The following is a 16,475-nucleotide window of genomic DNA, read 5'->3' as shown; positions in this document are numbered from 1 at the left end:
ACTCCCCTTCGCTTTCAGTTCAGGAAAGGGCAGGTTTCCCATGAGTATGCCTATCAAGTTGCAGTAAGACTAACAACCTCGCCATGTATTAAGGTTGGGCAGGAGTAGGGTCCCAAAAGTCAGTTAGGAGACAGACTCTGTTCCCATGGTTAGGAGTTCCCCAAGAGGACCAAGCCACACAACTGTAACATATATGCAGAGGGCCTAGGTCAGTCCCATGCAAGTTCTCTGGCTGTCAGTTCAGTCTCTGTGAGCCCTTATGAGACTAGCTTAGTTGATTCTGTGAGTTTTCTTGTGATGTCATCAACCCCTCTGTCTCCTACAAATCCTTTTTCTTCCTCTTCTGCAGGATTCCTGAATTCTGCCTAATGTTTGTGTGTGAGTCTGCTTCTGTTTCCATCAGTTGCTAGACAAAGCCTTTCTGATGGCAGTTGGGCTAGGTATCAATCTGGTCACAGGAGATGGCTAGTTCAGGCTATGTATTAGCTATTGCTAAGAGTCTTAGCTGGAGTCATCCGTGTAGATTCCTAGGAGATTCCCTTGTGCCAGGTTTTCACCTGACCCTGAAATGCCCTTCCAGTCATTTCGTATTCTTCTCCTTTCCTCCCCCATCTGGTAGCTCATGTTCCCATCCCTGTTCATCCTCAGTTCACTCACAACATCTCTAATTCTCTCTGAATCCGGAATTGAGAATGTTGTTCTTCTGTTTGATGCACCAAGGGAGAGAGACTTGTTCAGATCCTCCAATATCTAGAAACATTTAAACGTTATTCACATACTGAATTGAGGTGTCATAGAAATGACAATAAATCTTCACTGTCTGAAATACAGAGATACCTGTACTTTAAGTGTGAACTGTGAAGTTTTTATTATCTGCAAGTGCCATTCCCATCTGCACAGGGCAGTGCTGATATTGCTAATTTTGCTCTGCTTTGCCTAAAAGCTGAGGTTTTTCGTTTGTTTGCTTGCTTGTTTGTAATTTGTGTATGTGTATGACTATTATTTCTTTATGTATATCTGTGTACTGAATGTATGTCTGGTGCCCTTAAAGACCAGAAAAGGGCATGAGATTCCACTGGTACTAGAGGTATAGACAGATGTAAGCTGCCATGTGAGTCCTGGGACTTGAATCTTCGTCTTCTGCCAAGAGTAGACAGTGCTCTTAATTGCTAAGTGATCTTTCCTGTCCCTTCTTTGTTTTTCCTAAAGTGAGTAGTTGGGTTTCAAACTGGAGGTCTTTTACTGTCCTGAGACTAATGCTAAGCTTGTACCATGAAATCTCTGAGGTCCACTATTACAGGAACAAAAATCTGATTCAGTGCAGCATCTGAGAAAAAAGAGGGACAGTGGCTGAGAGAATCGCATTTACCAGAAAAGACTCATGGGGATGAAAGCAGCCAAGGCCTCCTCTCCCCTGCTGTTCATTCTGTGTATCCAGCTACTACTAGAGGCTGTCATCAATCCACATGCCTACCAACTAGACCATAAGACCCTTCCTGAAGGTAGAGTTGAGCAATGTGTTATGTGAAAACCACTCCACTGCTCTATTCTAACAAATAATCATTTAAATAACATTTTCTTGCCTGGTAGGATGGCACTTGACAACAAGTCTCATGATCTGAGCTCAATCTTTAGGACCCACATGACAGAAAGAAGTGACAGCTACTATCTCTTATCTGACCTCCACAAGTGCACCCACCAAACACACAATCTATTTTTAAAATGAATTTTAATTAAAAGTCACCTTCCTCCTAATAAAACTTTTTGTTCTCATTGTGTGTCTCTGTGTGTGGTATGTTGTGTGCACCTGAGATTGTGCCTGTGTGTGAACATGCAGAGGCCAGAGCAATTGTGCTTTATTCTTTGAGATAGGGTCTCTCACCTAACCAGAGGTTCAGTTTCAGTTAGGCTTGTTGGCCAGTAAACGTTTGGAACCTGCCTGTTTCTGACGTTGCAATTCTGGGGCTGCAGGTGTGCGCTGCCATGCCTAGCTGTTGATACCAGTGCTGGGGATTCCATCTCAGGTCTCTGTGCTTAGAGAACACATGTTCTTATCCACAAAACTATCTCCCCAGTCCTGTTTGGGTGGTAGTTGTGTTCATTTGCTTGCCTGCCTTATATTTCATTGAGATTGGGATTGAATACAGGGCCTTGCACTTGCTAGGTAAGTGTGCGACAAGTGAACTCTGCACCAAGTGCTTTTATTCTTTGAGCTAGTATCTTGTGTTGCTCAAACTTCCATATCTGCTTTCCGGTGCTGTGACTACAGGGGAATACTACCAAGGCCAGCATTGTACCCAGAGCTTATACTGTGCCGAGTCTGCTGACAGCTGCTGTATCATTTAGGCAATCATGACCATGTTATGAGAAGGCGTTTTACAAATGTAGGAACTATAGCTCAGAGAGACTGGGCAAACCACCTGCCCAGGATCTCACAGGCAAAATTTGCAATCAAAGACAAGATCTCATCATGTAGCACACACTTTCCTCATACTCAAGATCCCACTGACCTTTTGTTTCCACACTCCTGGCATTATAAGTTTACCATAAGGCCTGGCTGAAGCTAAACCACCTGCGAGCCTTCCATTTACTGATGAAGAAACTAGCACCCCATATTACTTTGCTTGAACATTACTTCTTCAGTATACCTCATATCTCCTAAGAACACCCCTGTCCTCTGTCAAGCACCTACTGAGGGAAAATGTCATACTGCAACACACTCCTGCTTTGTCCCCACTATCAGATCAAGGCTATTGTGGAGGGCCACAGAGTATCAGTTTCCTGGGATACCTAGAGATCAGTGATTTCACAACGTCATGCTTCAGCTCCAGTGTGTAGATCCAGCACAAGAAGAAATGAGAGAGTTTAACCAACTTCTATTCCAGATGTGCTTGTGCTGATAGATGTTATCAGTGTGATGACAGGAATTTGGACAGTTGCCAAGGCTCCCATGCTGGTGGAACTGGAGGTACAGGCCTTAATCCAGGAAGCTGTCCTGAATTCACCCCTGCTGGGCAAGGCAGCCTGAAGGAGTCAGAATCAGGGCAGAATGCAAGTTGGAGAACCAGGTCTCAGACCCAGTTGGAGGCTTCCTGATTTTGAGCAAGTTCTCCTCATCGGCATCTCTCATGTCAGTATAATCCTCTGGCTCTTGCTGAGACTGTTGCTCCTTCTGAGAGTGAGTAAGGCTGAACTCCTTTCTTGCCTTTTGGAATGGAAATTTCCCCACCAGCTCACTGTTCCATGTTCCTGAAAACAGCAGAGCCAAGCTAGAGTGTGAGCCCGGTGGTCAGATCCATGTAGATGCTCTCACATCCAAAACTTTACTCTTGTATGTCTCAGTGACTCCCTTGAATCCATTCCTTGCCAGGGATAAGGAGTTGAGAAACATCTGACCCACAGCTTAAAGCAACTACTCACGTCAGCTAGTAGGAGATTGGATGCTAGAGCCACAGAAAACTGCCTTACAGTCTGCTGCCTCCCAGTTTTTTGCTGTGAACTCAAATGAGAAGTGAATTTTCCTCTTAGGTTGTGGAGGGGAGTAAATGGAGTAATTCCAGGTCAGAAGTTGTTCAGGGTAAAGGAGCCCATCTTGTCTCAGAGAGGAGCTGTGAAGGGACTTCGGGCATAAAGGCACTTGTGACATAAGTCACACCTGCTCCAAAGCCTAGTGACTCAAGTGTGATCCCTTACATCCTCCTAAGAGTGGAAGGAGAGACCCAGCTCCGTAGAAATTATCCTCTGACCTATACATTCATGCCGTGCATTGTGAAACACCAACACCCACACACAGCAGTAAAACTTTTTAGGGTTTCAGAGTTTTTTATTGTGAAGATAACAATCACTGGCCTGATATATATATAAGGTTCAAGACAGCAGTGTAGAGAGAGCCATAGTATTGCTTGACTGTAACCTCAGTAGCTGGGAGGTTGTAGCAGAAGAATTGCCAGGAGTTTGGGGTCTGACTAGGTATATATTGAGACTATGTTTCAAACAGGCTAAGTAAGTAAATAGAGTTGAAAACGACAGATGACTTCTAATCCTAGGTACTGAGAAAAAAGAAGTAAAAAATAATAAAATACAAGCATTATAGTAATAGAGATGGACGCCATTCCTTCATTCACACTGTACTCTGGTTTCAACCCACTCAGTAATTTTACGCCGTAAGAACCACTGTTCTAGTTTGCCTTTTATGACTGTGATAAAACACTCTAGCCAAAAGCAATTTAGGGGCGGAAAGAGTTTATTTGCCTTATACTCCCAGATTGTACCTTGTTACTGAGGGAGGTCAGACAGGAACTGAGCAGAAACCAAGAAGGAACTATGCTTGCTGGTTCACTTGCTGACTCATGATCAGTTTGGTTTTTTATATAGCCCAGGCCTCCTTGCCTGGGGATGGCACTTCCCACAGTGAGCTATGTCAATAAATAAGCAAGGTAATCCCTTCTGGACATATCCACAGGCCAACCTAATCTTGGCCATTGCTCAGTAGAGGCTTTCTTATCAGAATGACTATGTCAGGTTGACAATAAGAACTGACCAGGACACCTGTTATCATCCTTAGTGTTGAAGTCAGAGAGAAAAACCACCTTTCTAAAGCCTCACAAGAGCAAACAGGGCTCTAGTGACAACATGTTTTTGTTTCTCTACTGTTTTGTTTTCCTCCATGAGTGTGTTCTGCTGTTGACTTCACAGTCTAACTGGAAACAACAGCAGCTCTCTTCATGCATGATAAGTCCTTCAGTGCTAACAGCAGCTACCTTATGTCTAGCTATTTTGTTGTTATGGTTTTTGAGACATGGTCTCATGTAGCCAAGACTGACTGTGATGTAGTATTGAACGTCTGATCCTCATGCTTCTACCTCCCTCCCAACTTGTGCCACCCAACTCCATCCACCTCTTTACGAGGCTCTACAAGATATAAAAATGTTTTCTTAAGCTGAGTGTAGCAGTTTAGACCTATAATGTCACCACTTGGGGGGCTGAGGCTGGACGATTATGGTGATTTTGAGATCACCCTGGGCAATACGATTTAGTTCCAGGACTGTGTGGGCTATGTACAAGCTCCTGTCTAGAAAAACAATTGGCATGTTTTCCTGAGTTGTTTCACTTTGCAGATAAGAGAGTTGGGCCTCTGTGGGGTAAATTAGATGCCTAGAAGTCACAAACACAATGATAGTTGAGACTTGTACGGAGACCTCAGTAGGACCCCAAGAAGGCTCAGAAATGAAGGTGGATGAGAATGCAAGCTCTGTCTACCTCAGTTTCTCCTCTACTAGAGAAAACCAGGGCCCAGAGAGTCTAAAACAACTGCCAGCGGTTCTCAGCCTTAAGATTGGACTTTATTTCCCCTAGAAAACCTAGCACAGAACTTCTTGGCTCCTTTTTCTCCCTCCCAGAAGGAATAGAAGAAACCATCATGGGAGAACAAAGAAAAACAATGGGTGAGTACAAAGTAGGCTTGTTGTGAGAGTGGGTACGTTTTTAGGCTCCAAACAGGACCGTCTTTGTGAAGTGTTTGGGGCTTGTACAAGGGATGCCTGTGTGAACGGATGGGACTAAAGAGTGGCTGTCAAGTTTTGCATCCTCCCTTCCCAACACTGAAGGGGAAGCAGCTACAGGAGATGGTTCTTTTCTGAACAGTTGAACATCCTGGACCATCAAAGACAGCTGCAGGCAAGAGTATTCTTCGTTTGCACTAAGTCCTCAGGTACCTTTTTTCTACTTCCCAAGGGGTGTTAAAAAAAATTCCTGTCAGGGTTGCATCTGGGAAAGGACTCACATCCTCAAAAGCCTAATATACTTCATTTCTGCATTAATATTCTCATTTGAGAGATATCTATGGACGTGATACCTCTTTGTAGGCAACCTCACATACTGAAATTTGTGACTTTTAGCTGGAGAAACTTTAACTACATTCTGGAGTAAGGGGCTCCTATCCTTTCCCCAGTGTTCCAATTTCCCTTTCCTTTCTATTACGCCCCATTTCTTCCTCAAGCCATGCTTCCACCTTCAGACCTTCTGTTCTCTTCTCTCAAACTTCTCTTTTCCTACTTCCTCTTCCACGATGTTCCCAGAGCCTTGGAAGGTATGTTCTTGATTCTTCTCTGAGTGCTGGACTACCACGCCAACGCAACAGTCACTTGTTTTCAGTAGCTAACCTGCTATTTGACCCCCATCAGCAGCCAGGGCACAGTGTAAGAGGTATCCTTCTGCACAACTCAGGCAGGCGGAGGTAGGGCTCTGCGGGTAGAAGAATAAATGTTCAGAAGGAAATTTGTCAGCTGTTCACATCTTCTCAACAAAACAATAGCAGTTACTTGGTCACTGGGACCTAGGGTCACCCCACTGTGTTTCTGTCACAGCCTACTGTAGCAGATGTGAATTCTCTCTTGTAGTAGGGACTTAAGTCCAATCTGAAAGTTGTTGGTTGTGCCCATAATAGTCCACTTCCACTATTGCAGAGCTGTCATATCTTGTATTGCATATTGACAGCGTAGCATGAACCGTTGGAGACAATTCTCCCTCAGCAGCCCACGTTCCATGATTAAGCCAATCAGTACCTTGCAAACCACACTAGGCCCATGCGTTGATGAAGACGGGGTGGCAGCAGAGTAGCCAGGCACTGCTTTTCTTGATAGAATTCCCTACACTTGAGTTGATGAGGATGTACTGCGCATTGCACACAGAAGAAGATTCGTCCCTCTGGGAGCCTTGCTTGGTGCTGACCCACCTGGCTGTCTTAGGATGTTTAGAAGTGTGTGTGTGTGTGTGTGTGTGTGTGTGCACATTTCTCCTATCTTATCCTTGTGTCTTAAGGCAGGAAAATCCTATCCTTCACATCACAGCAGGTTGAATATTACATATTGTGTGGCTTTGGGTAACAGGGAGACAAAGAGGAACCAAATTCCTAGGGGCTATATATCACTCCTGATAACATTCCAGAACCCAAATATGAGCAAGAAGAAAGTGCCTGGGGGTGTAGGTATGGATGAGACAGGGAATCTGGGAAGATCAGGGGATTCCAGGGACATGGAAAGAACCAGATGTGCAAAGAATTAATAGTCTACAACTGGGCTTGGGAAACTGGTGAAGGAAACCCACAAACAGCAGGGGCTCCCTCCGGACCCCAGGTTAGGCACAAACCACGTCCAAACAGCTGTTTTCACAGAGAAATCCTTTGGTCAGCAAGGAAAAAAAGTAAAAGTGTCTACTTTCTGACTCAGGGAGAAAAATAGCAGCAAATGACCTTGCAGGTGTAATTTTTAAGAGGAGAGAAAGGGGAGACCTGTGTTAGAATGGGCTAGTACGTGGTAGTAAAGGAGATAGGGAAGAAGTGGGAAGGGCACAAGGGATAAGGGAGGGATATTTGTCCCAGTGAGACAAATGACTGCCTCTGGATAGAGAGGAGACAGACATGATACATAGTCAAATGGCAGGTTATAAAGGCAAAGGGGGAAAAACCCCATGTTAGGATGAGGTGTTTAATTTTAACTAGGAATGTTAAGTAGGTAAGACTAAGGGAGATTTTGATTGCTGGACTTTGGTTGTCAGCCTCAGGAATAGGAGTTGACAAAATAAGAGAACAGATCTTGGTGGTTACCTTTAGGAATGTAATATGTTTTTCAAAGGGTAGAGGGAATGGGGAGAAGGGCGAGGTCTTCCAGAGCCATGCTGGCCACACTCGAGCTAGTCAGAGTCTCTTCAACTGGAATTTCTGGACTCTGCATATGTAAGATTAGCAGAAATGGGGAGTAAGGTCAAACCAGGCTGATAGAGGGTATCTTGAAAAGGTGAAATCTGAGGAGCCAAGTTGTCGGCTGCTACAGGAATCAGAAGTTAGTTATGGGTGCCCCCACGTCTGGACTCATAGAAACAGAAAAGGAAAACGTGAGCCCCAGGGGCACAGATACTGCCAGTGCCAAAGATTCAGAAAGAAAGGGGTGGGCAGTGCTTTGAGCGTTTGACTAGGTGCAGTCATACGTGTCCTTGTGCCGGGTCACAAAAATCAGGTATCAACAGAGGGCTTTAAGACTAAGAATTCAAGGCTTTCAATGGGACTATAGGATTGAGACTGGATGATTTAGAGCCAAGAGAAATTCAAATTCAGAGATCTCTGTAAAGAACAGTCGCTTGGGAGATTAAGCGACATGAAAAGACAGGAGTTCAGGGGACACTCCAGGAGTGGATGGAGAGCAGGTCACACTGTTTGCCCTTGTTTGCATTTTAAGAAGGGACATCCCCCCCATAGTTGTCATACCGTACCCCAAGGATCCCCAAGCTGCCAATATCTATTCTCTTGCTCCCTCAGCTCCTCACCCAGTGTCTGAACATCATACCCATCTATGGTACAGCCAGGGGGCCTCATGCTGTGGACAAGGAAGTCTGTGTTGGGCCCCCAGCAAGTACTCTGCAATGGGTGACAACCTAGACCTGCATTTCTTGGCCTAAACAGTTAGCAGATATAGATTTGCTACTTTCCAGGTTCCCTCCCAACACTTGAGCTGGATGGGTTTGTCTTGGCAGGCCTTGTTGGCTGGTCAGAGGCTGCAGTCTGTTATGGTCTGGCAGCTTTTTCTAAAGCTTGGTACATGGGGACTTCCTCTTCCCAGTGATACTTCCTGCTCTCTATCTACCTGCCTTTATCTGAAGAATGTCCCTGGGCCCTGAGGACTGAAAATCTGTCTCTAAACTTGGGTGCGTGAGAGACCCAGGCCCCAACAGGTCTGTAGCCATAGAGAATCCCTGAACACACTGATTCTGAGCCCAGAACCAGTGAAAGAAACGCATCCAGGATCTGGGATCTGAGTCAGGGAAAGAAACACTTTATCCCTGAACCCAGAACCAGAGAAAAACAACCTGACCCCAAAACCAGGGCCAAAAGAACATTCTTTGGCCCTAGAACCAGAACCTGTTAAAGGGATTAATCTTGGTCCTAAAATTAGGGCCTAAAAGGCCAAAAGAACCAGAGAAACAAACACAGTTTGACCCTAAAATCAGAACCATCTCAGCCACTGACGCAAAATTAGCCAATCCCTGAGCAGGAAAATCCGATCAGTCTCTGAGTAGGAAAGTAGTAATTTCCGGATGTTAGCCGAGGGAAGTAGTAAAGTAGCAACTTCTAGCCTAGAGATGTGCTATCACCTTTTCTGTACCTTAGCCCAGGGAAGTACCTACCTCCAATCTAGAGGCATGACCTCTCCCTGATCCCTGACCACCTCATGAGAGGAGCCAATCAGAAACAAGCAACTCCCTCCTACCATAGGGGAAGCCAATCCCAAGCCTGTAGGCTTGGAATTTCCTAAGCCGACTCCTCTATAAAAACTCCCTCCCTGCATCGATTGGGGTCTCTCCTGCTCTGCTTCTGCTGTGCTACTGGTGTTGCTGCTGCCACTGCTGCTGCTGCTGTAGCTGCTGCCACTCTGGAGGGGCGGAGAGGCCGGCGTTAAGTCGCAGTAAAGACTCTGCTTTTCCATCAGATTCAGTCTCGTGGTACTATTTCGGGGATCCAGACTTTGGGTGTAACATGCCTGATTTATATCTAAGATGACTTGGCATAGTTTCCTGCTAGAAGCCTCCCCTGCTGCACATATGGTAACTATGGTTAACATATGGTGCTAGGAACTTTGCTATAGGACCCTGCTCCCATGTAAGAAATCTTATGATAGGCATGGCACTTAAGGCAAATTAGGGCTTATCCCTATGCTCCTCAATCCTACATATTTCCTATATTCTGGAATAAAGCTGAGCTGATTCACCAAGATCCCACCCACAGGGCTATCTCTGTCATATCCATAGCTGCCCAAACCCTGTTTGCCACTTCTGCTCCCTCCACCCTTGTAACCAATGCAGCCAATGATCTACAGGAAGAAGAAGGGCCACAGGTTTAAGCTCCAAGTCCTCTGACTTCCCTTATCAGAACTGAGGGCTCAGTGCCAGGTGACGGCAGGGCTCTATCTGCCTTTAAAGGACCATTTGGTATGTGGAGATCAGACGCATGAGAGGTAATGGCAATGAGGAGAGTCAGAGGGTGGCGGGTAGATGAGACAGGACTCAGGTGAAGGGATAACAATAATGATAGGCTTGTCTCGGGCCTCTAGGACTCACTTTGAGGTGCAAACTGACTTGGGACGTCTGGGCACAGGGACATGTGCCTGTAATCCCATCCCTGGAAAGAATGTGCACTGATGACTGTTGGAGCCTAGTTGGGACTTGTATATCAATTCTGTTTCAAAGTAAAATAGAGACAGACAGACAGACGGGTGGGTAGGTAGATGATATGTTAAAAGGACTTGATGGCCCTGCAGATACTCAGCCTCAAGGTCAGTAGCTTTGACCTCCTTCAAGCCCTGTCTGTACTTGATTTGCCTTTGTACTTCATCCGGCTGAGCTTTCTGCACTCCAGTGTTGCATGATGTGCCTCATGAAACACTCTTGTCAGCAGATACTTCCATGATTTTCAATTGTGGTTTCAAACTCAGAGATTGAACCAGGACCTTAAGAATGCTAGGGCTATGGTCTAATGCTATGCCACTATTATATACCACCAGTCTGTCAAAAACTGTATCACCATGGAAAACTGAGGACTTTTTTTTTAAAAAATGTGTTCAATACATAACAATTCCTTGTACAGGGCCTATGTACTATGTATACATCCACTAAGGGTTGACTGGTACTGGTGTGGTAATAACACCTGTTAAGTCCAGCACAGGAGAGACTTAAAGCTGAGGCTGTTAAGTTTCAGGTCAGCCAAGGCTATAAGACCCTCAGACTCACTCTATAGTCAATCACAGCCCTGAATTCCAGATTCCCTGACCCCTACCTCTCAAGCCCTAGGATCACATGCAGGCCTGTGCCACCAGAAGCAATTTCTTCCCTTTTTGGTTTTTGCTTTGTGTACATTTGCTTGTTGCTTCATTCGCTTGCTGCTTTATTTTGAGACAGAGTGTCGTACTGGCCTCATTCTATGGCTCAGTCTGACCTCAAACTTGGGGCCATTCTGCCTCAGCTTCTTGCACATGAGGGTTCTAGTCATGCAGGTCAAGAGGAGCTGACAGTTTCACGAGGTGTGTACATGGGAAACACAACTGGAGCTATACAGACCCACTCTGCAGAAGACGATCCTCTAACAAACTTCATGGTCTGGCGCCCCGGTTTCCTTTCTTGGAAACCACCTTAATGTAGCACCAATAACAATTAGAACCCAGTGTAAAGATATATAAATCCCAAACACATAGAGCCATTCCTGTTGGGTAGATGGTTTTTGGTCACTCAACGGCTTATGGAGATTTGTTATTGTTTAAGGGGGTTGGTTACAAGTTGTTATTGGTAATAGGAGAAAAAGCTAAACAAAGGAAATTAGATACAAGGTTCTTGTTTTGAAAAGAAAGACAGAGTATATAGATAGGATAAAAGGGTAGATTATTGAATCTGCTCTGAAAAGAAAAAAGGGAGGATATAGATATGATAAAAATAAAAAGGTAGATTATTGAATTTACTTTTTAAAAGTAACTACTAGTTTTAAATGTTTTACATTGGATTGGACTTTTGCATATTGTATGCAAATTTTATATATATTATATATTGATACAAATTTGAGATTAATTTTGTTAGAACATACTGTACATACATTTCTACTCTTGTTCAAGGTATTGTGCCTACAACTCATTTAACAATGTAATGCAAATTTCTTGTCCTTGAAATTATTATTAACTGTTTAGGATAGTAAGGAAATGCAGGTTAGTAGTTAATCACGTATTACAATCGAACTTGTATTCACATTAGGTATGTTTTCAAGGTCAAACAAAGATATATTTTAAATAGACAGGTCATCTTCAAATATTTCATAGATCTACAGACTATGACATTTAAAATGTTCTAAAAACACCAGTTCTTTTTTTTATGACAAGAAGACATGTCTGTTCCTGGCAGCACCAATCTACTTCAGAAAAGATGATTGGCATCGAAGAAACTCCATACAGTTTGCTTTCTTTGTGGCATAAGTAAGCCATTGAGCAAGAAAATACCCTTGCCTCAACTGCTGACAGTATGCTGTCCTAACAGAACAAGCAGGACACAAAAGAGAGTGGCTGACAAACCTTGCCAAGACAAAGTGGGACAGCCCTTCAAATAGCTACCTCATAGGAAAGTCTGTGAGATATGCTAGGTCTGTAAGCTGAAGATGGATGCCTTAAGCTTGCAGAAGAACTTTGGGTGATTGTCCAGGCAGTCAGCTGTTTCTGTCATTTCTCACGATTTTTGGAAGTCGATTGCTTGCACTTCCTGCATACTCAGTTAATATTATTTCCTTCTTGGTCATCTGAGAAAGTTGAAGACTAGATAGTTATAATTTTCCTTGTTTACTAGATGGAGAGAGCAAGTTAAGAAAGAAAGTAAATTAGGTAAAAGACTTTGGACTCACCAAAATAGGATAGATAATGGAGTATTTTCACTGAATTTGTCAAATAGTTCAAATGTACTAGATATTGTTGATGTATTTATTGCCTATATGTTGTATATAGTTATTGTACTTATTATATATAGTTTTATGTTAGTTTAGACTTCCTTTTTATTTTAGACAAAAGAGGCAATATAGTGACATATTTTTTGTGTTTTAATAAATAAAGCTTGCCTGAAGGTCAGTGCAAAACAGCCACACTAGTCAGCCATACAGGCCAGGCAGTGGTTGCATATACCTTTAATCCCAGCAGTCACACTAGTTAGACATAGAGGCTGGACAGTGGTGGCACTAGAGAGGGATATAAGGTGGGAGGAGACAGGTCTCGTGCTGTCTCAATCTGAGGATTCCCAGAGGCAGGATTGCCATTCAGTTTGAGGGAGAGGAAAGAGCCAGTGGATGACTGCCTTGCTTTTCTGATCTTCAGGTTGAACCCCAATATCTGTCTGTCTGTTTTTATTCTTCATGCTACAACACCTCACACTTGAATCTAAAAAAGTAATTTTTAAATTTACAAGAAAATTTAAAATGTCTCTAACATTTCAAATCCAGTTAAGTTTTCACTAAAATATTGAATTATGAATCTGCTCTAAGAACATGTTAAAAAATGAGTTAAGAAGATACTTCATGTTCTAAAAAGTAATTACTTGCATTTACTATTGTTTATCTGGTCTGATCACTCCATAGGGGTCTGACTCTTACTTAAAAAAGGAATTATTATTTTTATATTTAATTTATATAAGATTCTCTTTTATAAAAGGTTAACTTTTAAAGATCATACTCTTGCCTGTACTTCAGAGACTCACTGGCCTCTTCCTGATAGCTCTGAAATTTCACTAGTTAAGGACCTTCTTTATTTGGGAAGGGGTCTCTAAAGGGGCTAACCTTTGCCTACTGAGTCACTGGGTTGTGACTCCCTGACAGTATAACAGAGGAGGAACTGGAGACCTGCAAGGTCCAGGAACCTCCCTTGAAAGACCCCCAATCTGACTTCATGCAGCGGCAGGATTCTGCCAATCTTCCATCTTTTACCAGTTCCGGGGCTGCCCTTACCATGGCCAGCTGCGCTGGCGACATCCGCATCCTCCTAGGGGTCTCTGTCCCCAGCAGCGCAGCACAGGGTGACTTGTATGGCACAGTCTCCCTGGCGTCCAGACCTCAAAAGCTTGGGGAATGTATGACAATACCTGTCTTGCCATTCGCTGGTCACAGATAAAGGATCCCACGATACTGTGACTTCTCGCCCTCTAGTGGCCATTGATTGAAAGTACATGATACCCATTCAAATTGGTGTGAATGAAACCAGAAGGGTTTTGCTGTGGGTCTTTTAAGGCAGGGCTTTCTGAAGAAGATAGAGCCTTGTTAAACAAAGGCACTTAACTTTGTGTACAAATCCGTATAAGCTTATGTTATATATGAATGCACATGTTTCCATTCCTAAATGGAAATAATGTGACAAGTTTTAAAACTTTTCTGTAATTTTGTCCAATTCTCTCTCTCTCTCTCTCTCTCTCTCTCTCTCTCTCTCTCTCTCTCTCTCTCTCTCTCTCTCTTTTGCAGAGGGCAGTCTAAGCTTTGAAATGGGAAGCAACCCCCCAAGATGGGGTATACGACAGACAGACAGACAGAGAAATGTGTGACAGAGCAGTACATTTTTTAAATTAAATTTTAAGTTAGCATGTAATGAAACTGGTTTCGAACAGTAATAGAAAACAAGCTTTGATATTACTAACAAGCTTTGGAGTACAACAGGCTTACTAGTAAACCTACTCAAAGGTCCTGAGTTGAGGACTTGCCTATGTCAAATTGATCTATGAGCATGTCTATACAATGTTACTTAGCTTTTGATGAATTTAGACTATTACTCTTGATAGAGGAAAGGCTTTGGTTACTAACTGTTTTCTGAAAAGGGGCACTTTTCTCTGGCTCCATTGATTCTCCAACATAAAGAAAATAATGTTACATTTATATGAATCACTTCAAAGAATTTGGATATGGACAAGTACTTCAGTATGCAAATCAAAGAACAACTTACAAAATACAGCCTTAAGCAATCTAACCTGTCTAAATAGTCTATTATTTTGTAAAATGTAATAATAGCCCTCCATATAATTTTGATCATTTCCTCACTGTAAATCGGTATTACAATGAGGAAGTGCCAATTCAGAGGGTAACTGCTACACTGCAATGTGAGGACAGTGTAGACGGACAGCATCCACATAAAAACAGGTGAGGTGGTACAGTGCATACCTGTAAACCCATAAACCCATGGCTCTTGGAGGGAGCTACGAGAGAGGCGGTAGAATTTTCAGGAGCTCATGAGCCAGCTAGCCTGGTATGTGCAGTGGAAACCATACAGAGACAGTGTATCGAGCAAGGTGGAAACTGAAGACACAATCAGAGGTACTTTTATGTCAAACAGATGCACTTACACACAGAGACATATGTGCACATATAACAAACACACATTACTTGTATGCACTACGATAAATTCTATTGTTATGTCAATTGTTGCAAAGATATGTTGGATGAGCTGCGTATCTTTTTAACAATATTTTAACTTTCTATTTTTTTGAGAATTCCATATAATGTATTTTGGACATTTTGCCCCATTTCCAACTCTTGCCATAACCAGTTTCTGCTCCCCCCACCCTTCCCAGACAGTACTGAGATATTGTTATTTTTTCTTTCCCCGCTGAGTCCAGTTTGTGTTTGGGAAATGGAGCCTGCCATGGAGTGTGACTGACCTGCTAGGAGTCCCATTATTTAAAAACTGACTCTCCCAGAAGCTATCATATGCTAAAATCACCTCAGCTAGTAATGGTACTTAATGCCCACCCCCTCTAAATGCAGGAAGTTTGTTGGGGGGGCATGCATATGTCTTATTTATGATGTCACTATGGCTATGAGTTCATATGTCCATGTTGTGTCTGGACTTTTATTTATTATTTCCTTTATGTTACTGACTACCTTTGGCTGTTACAGTCCTTCTTCCTCTTCTGAGATGCCCCAAGACTTAGAAGAAGGAGTGTGATGTGCATGTCCCAGTTAAGCTGAATATTCAACCTTCTTACTGTCTGTGTCCTAACTTATAGGTGTTAACTGTCATCCATTGCAAGGAGAAACTTCTCTGAAGAGGTATGAGATACACTGATCTATGAGCATAGCAGTAATTCAAGGCATCATTTTAATACCTTTGTCAGACTCATAGTGGTGAGCTCTCCCGTAGGGCCTATGAACCTGTGATCTAGGCACAGGTTCTTAGACCCTTTAACAGTACATATCCATATGTGCTGGACCTCAGATGTGATGATAAAGCAGTTGGCTACTCCCACAACATTCCTGCCACTCTTGCATTGGTTGGCATATCCGGTCAGATAAGTCATTTTGTATCTTGTAGGTTTCATGCAGACTAAGGGCCACTTTTCTCCTCTAGTAACAAGTCTAGCACGTTCTAGCACGTTCTAGCACGTTCTAGCATGACAAGCTACACAATAAGGATACACTTTCCAACTGAGAAACAACTTGATTTTTCCCATATTGTGACTTAAGCATGCAGTGTCGTTAGCAGCAAAATCTTCCTGTCATGCTTTGAAGAGCAGCCAAGAATACAGGTTATTGGTAGTAACCTGTATTGACTAGGAGACCTATGTGAACTCAGTAGACAACAACTCAGAGAGAGGCAAGCTGTTCCTAGTAGTGGGGTTTTGATTTGCTAGAAATACAGTGTATTAATAAGCTGTGAGATTAATACAGAAGTATTTGGTTTTTGTAGTTGTTCCAAAAGATTTGATATTTCGACTCATGGACTGAATTTTAAACATCTGTAGGCAAATCATGCGAGCTCTTGGGAAGCTGTAGAAGATGAGAGAGTCAAATTTCACATTTTACCAAATCCTGATGACATAACACTCTCATTTTAATTTGACAAATTTATGGGGATATTTTAAAATATAGGTGTCTTGAAAACCCTAGCTTCATACCTATAACAGCTACTGCATAACATTTGCTGACATCT

The sequence above is a fragment of the Myodes glareolus genome, chromosome 6, assembly GCF_982192425.1.
Source record: "Myodes glareolus chromosome 6, mMyoGla1.1, whole genome shotgun sequence".
Lineage (NCBI taxonomy): Eukaryota > Metazoa > Chordata > Mammalia > Rodentia > Cricetidae > Myodes > Myodes glareolus.
This window is presented reverse-complemented; position numbering follows the sequence as displayed.